Raw genomic sequence first — 5127 nt, 5'->3', positions numbered from 1 at the left:
TGTTTCGGCTTCTTATTATTAATTTCCAGATTAGTGTGACCTGTAAGAACTCTAGTTTTCACAATTTATGAAAAAGTCCTTTGATATCAAAGAAATTAGGAAATTTCTATTTTCACAAGAAGAGAGTCTCTCACACACCTCCACTGATTGCTATTTGCATCTTGAATGTCTATTTATTTCATTCTTAACTGGTCAGATTCTGAGAGAGGGGTGTTATGGCTTCCCACTGGAACCAAGATTTACAAATTCTCCCTGGATTTGTGGTGTCTTAGCCTGATGTGTGTGGTTCGGAGCACTGGTTATTGACCTTTTTACATGGACTCTTCTTTTATCCCCTGGACAGGGTGGTCTGGTGGATCAGAGGAGGAGCAGAAAGACGATAGCAGGCTCCGGAGACCCACGCGGCCTGGGTCTTCCTCCACAGCCTCAGTCTTTCCGGCTGGGAAATGGGGAAACGGCCTCTGCTTCACCAGCTGGTGAGGATTTTATTGGTTAAGGCCTGGAACAGACTTCAAGGGCACTTGGCTCCGGGAAAGATGTTAGGTATGTTATATATAATGTGACAAAGTGCCACAAACCTGGAGGCTTAGACAGCAGAAGGCTCGTCTCCAGTTCCGGAGCCCAGATGTCTGACAGAAGGTGCCCGAGGGCTGCTGCCCTGTGGGGACTGAGGGGAGGCTCTGTCCTCGGCTTGTAAACCTCCGCCCTCACCCTCACGGCGTTCTCCCTGGGCGTGTGCACCTGTCTCTGTGTCCAACTCTGCCCTTTTTTATAAGAACACAGAGATCTGGGACCGCGGCCCACCGGGTGAGCTCAAGCTAGCTTGGGTCTCTCCGAAGACGATTTCCAAATCAGGTCCCGTGAGCAACTGGCGGGGCTTGGCGCCGCAGGCTCTTCCCGGGCACCCGGGGACCGTGGCGCGGGCACGTGAGGGTAGCAGCCGCGGTGAAGGCGCGGGGCTTTGGGCCCGAGACTCAGCAAGACCCAGGAAGGCAGAGCTTGAGACGCGCTCAGCTGCTGGTGGTGGGAAGGGTGACCTCACCCAGCGAGGCGTGTGGGGAGAGCAGAGGGGCGGCGTCTCTGTGTGAAGGGTGCGGGAGGAAGGGGACCCGAGCAGAGAAGACGTGGGCAGAGGTGTCGGAGGAGCGCGGCAAGCGGGCCTTCAGGAAGGAGGGGTGCTCGGGCGGGCGGAGTTGCGTCAGAAGCGGGCCGCGAGCCTCGAGCGGGGCGCGGAGGGCAGGGGCTGCGGAAGAGGGGCCACGACAGACCGCAAGGCTGCGGAGCTCGGGCTCAGCTCCCCTTAAGCTGCCTGCACACGGGGTGCTCGGCTGCAGGGGGCCTCAGGACGGGAGGGGCGCGGCCCGGGTCAGGGGACCGAAGGGACGGCTGGTGATCGGGTCTCGCCCATCGGGGAGGGCGGGCGGTGGGGGTCACTCAGCCGTGTCCGACTCTGCCACCCCACGGGCTCCTTTGTCCCCGGGACTCCCAGGGAAGAACACTGGCGGGCGGGGGCGGGGGGAGCCCTTTCCTTCTCCAGGGGATCTTCCCCACCCAGGGCTCGAACCTGGGTCTCCCGCATCGCAGGCGGACTCTTTACCTGATGAGCCATCAGGGAGGACATGTGAGCAAAGCCCAACCTAAAGGGAAGCTCAGACTCAGCACGTGTCAGTGAAGGAGCCCCGCTCGGAGGCAGAGAAACGGCAGAGACGTGCAGCCGTGGAGACGGCCAGAGAGACTCACACCCCCGCGCCTCACACGCGGAAGGTTCCGGAAGGTTTACACTTCAGGCGCTTAGACCCTCGGTCATACTCGAGGCAGTGCCGGTCACTAATTACAGAGTTTGTGTGGGGAGGGCTGTTCCAGACAGACCACCTCCCGAGGCCCCGGGTGTGATGAGAGGAGAGCTTGGGGTCTCCGTCTTCCCGAGGGCCCCGGGTGTGTTGAGAAGAGAGCTTGGGGTCTCCGTGCTTCACCCCTGGGTGTGATGAGAGGAAAGCTTGGGGTCTCTGTGCTCCCGAGGGTCCCGGGTGTGATGAGAGGAGAGCTTGGGGTCTCCGTGCTTCGCCCCTGGGTGTGATGAGAGGAAAGCTTGGGGTCTCTGTGCTCCCGAGGGTCCCGGGTGTGATGAGAGGAGAGCCTGGGGTCTCCGTGCTTCACCCCTGGGTGTGATGTGCTGGGGGTCACTCGCCCGGCCTCATCCTGTCCGTCGGCCCTGACCCTGTGGACAGCTCTAAGGACCGTCTGACTGGGTGTTGTCCGGTTGAATTTCACTTCTTTCAGTTGGGCCTCCTGACCGCCCCGTCCTTGGCAGCCTGGCCCGTCTGCTCGACTGCACCCGCCCCCAGGATGCCCGGTCCCTAACCCTCCCCTCTCCCTGCCACCCCCAGGAGGCCCTCCAGGGGTGGGCCCTGGGGCTCCTGGTCAGACCCTTCTCCACCGTCTCTCAGCTGTCCCCGGAGGCAGGACGGCGTCTCCCCGAGGGGTCCAGGGCCCAGGGCAGGGGAGGACATGCAGGGTCTGGAAGGGGCCCCGGGCTCATACCCCTCCCCAGTGCGTCTCCCTGCTCAGGGCCTTGCTGTCTGTCCAGGTCGTGTGGGGTGTCTGGCTAGGGGACGGGAGGGGACGGCAGGGTAGCAGGACCGTGTGGCCTGTCCCCCAGCCCTGCCCTTCCACAGAGAAGCCCCCAGAAGGGTCCCCAGCCCTGCCCTTCCACAGAGAAGCCCCCAGAAGGGTCCCCGCCATGCCACTAGGCACCCCAGCCAGAGAAAAGTATCCGATTTCTGGCTTGAGCTTTGTACCAAAGCAAAATGGAAGACCTGCATTTCGGGGACAGGAGGAGACAGCTGGGAGTGTCCGTGTCCCGGCAGAACCAGCACTTCAGGCCTCCTCACTGTCCCCGACCCCGCAGCTGGAGGGGGCGGCGTAGGGGGCTCCGGGGGCCCAGCCCCAGCCCAGGGCATGCTCCTGGGCTGGCCCCACAGTCATGGGAAGGCAGGACGAGGAGGAGCCCTGCCCAGGCGAGGGCCCGGGGCTCATGGGAGGATGAGGTGACCATCCCGGGCACGGGGCAGGGAGGGGCACTGTCCTTCTGGCCTCTCGGCCCCTTGGTCCTGGCCAGAGGCGCTGACGGGTCCCAGGATTGAAGCGCTTTGCTGCCGTCTGAGCTTGTGGGCCGTGAACGCTCGATCGCCTCACCTTTCTTTGAGAGAAGTGACGCTGTCTGTCATCACACGGTTTGACAAACGACAGGGCCATCAGTGGTCACACAGGAGCAGGAACCCGCCTCCGGCCCAAGGGCCACAGGCAAGAATCAGATGAGGCTTCAGGGAGCAGGGGGCTTCCCTTGGCTCAGGTGGTGAAGACTCTGCCCGCGATGCAGGAGACCCGGGTTTAGTCCCTGGGTCAGGAAGGCCCCCTGCAGAGGGGAAAGGCAGCCCACTCCTGGGTTCTAACCTGGGGGATCCCATGGACAAGGGAGCCCGGTGAGCTACAGTCCACGGGGTCGCGTAGCATCGGACACGACTGAGTGGCTGACACTTTCGGGGCAGCAGAGCCCAAAGGCTCCTGGCGGTCACCCCAGAAGGTCCCTGGTGACGACCCTGCCCCGAGAGGATGAACCAGAGCAGTGGGGCCGGGCTGAAAGCAGCCCCGCCAGGCCACGCAGGGACAACGCCTAGCTTCCTGCAGCCAGTCTAGAGGTGCTCCAGCCGCCTGCCCCCGCTCGTCTGTGGGTCAGGAGCCCCCAGCGCTGATGTGACGAAGGGGGACGCACCACAAGGCCTGAGCAGCAGGGACCCCCACAGTCTGGAGGTGCAACGGCAGCGTCCTCCCTGCCTCCTGCAGCTCCTGGGGCTCCCAGCCATCTCAGGCCCGTGGCTGGCAGGAGCATCACCCCAACCTCCGCTTCAGACTCCAGAGCCTTCAATGGGCCCAGCACCTAGGCAACCAGCAATTCAGCCAAAAAAACAAACCCTGGCCTCTGGCCATGGCACCGGCTCATTCATGCCTCCGCCCCAGAGGACCAGCTTCCTTTGTGTTGGGGCGGCAGACCAGCCTTGGGGCTCAGAGGCTGTACAAGGCCAGGAGAAGCCTCCTTGGGCCCCCGAGCTGGTCTCTCTGCTGTCGCAGCAGCTGAGGCTTTGTGGGCGATAACGGCAGGAAGAAGGGACCGCACGGGGAGCTGCAGGGAGATTGCGTCTGCAGCTCTCATCTTCACACAGAGCGTGTTTGCTTCTGGCTTCAATTTTCAATGAGATGTTGAGTGAGATTCATGTTTGATCTCCCTATAGCTCAGTCAGTAAAGAATCCGCCTGCAATGCAGGAGAGCTGGGTTCGAGCCCTGGGTCGGGAAGATCCCCGGAGGAGGGCAGGGCAACCCACTCCAGTACTCTTGTCTGGAGAACCCCATGGACAGAGGAGCCTGGGGGGCTACAGTCCTTGGGGTCGCAAAGAGTCAGACACGACTGAGCGAGTAACACGTACATACACATACATGCTTGATCAGTGAATTGGCTTGAAAGGTAAACATATTTACAAAGTAAGTTGTAAGCTATCAAACCTGATCCCTCTCTCAACCTGAAAACTGCCTTTCAGGAAATTACCAGCAGGAAACCCAAAGGTTTGGGGGTACTGAAGTCCTGGGGCGGTGTGGGGGGTGGGAGGGGGCGTCAGCGGGGGAGCTTTCAGGGTGCTGAGAGAGGGCGGCTTTGCATTGAGGAGGGAGCCTGGGGCCTGCACGTGACTCCATCTTTCCCCAGACTTGGCTCCATCTTCAAATATCCCGAGTATGGGCGTATGGCCGGGGTGGGGGTGCAGAATACAGGAGGCAGGGTGGGGCCCGGCTGGTGGGTAGGACCCTGCAAAGATGCCCTCTCCGCCTGCGGCGGCGTCTCCCCGGGCCCTGGGGCCTCGGTGGGAAGGAGCTGCAGTTCCTCTCCCGGAGCCCGAAGGCCGGCTCCCCTTTCCGGAGCGGGAGGGTCGGAGGAGCCCTAACACAAAGTGGGGCGCGGGGAGGTGTCCGGGGCAGGAGGTGGGGCTCTGGGCCGAGTCTCCTTCCCGGAAGCTCCGGGAGGGGCCAGTGGATGGTGCCGGGAGAGGGGCAGGGGTCTGCAGGGGACCCTGGACCGG

The sequence above is a fragment of the Bos indicus x Bos taurus genome, chromosome 12, assembly GCF_003369695.1.
Source record: "Bos indicus x Bos taurus breed Angus x Brahman F1 hybrid chromosome 12, Bos_hybrid_MaternalHap_v2.0, whole genome shotgun sequence".
Classification (NCBI taxonomy): domain Eukaryota; kingdom Metazoa; phylum Chordata; class Mammalia; order Artiodactyla; family Bovidae; genus Bos; species Bos indicus x Bos taurus.
This window is presented reverse-complemented; position numbering follows the sequence as displayed.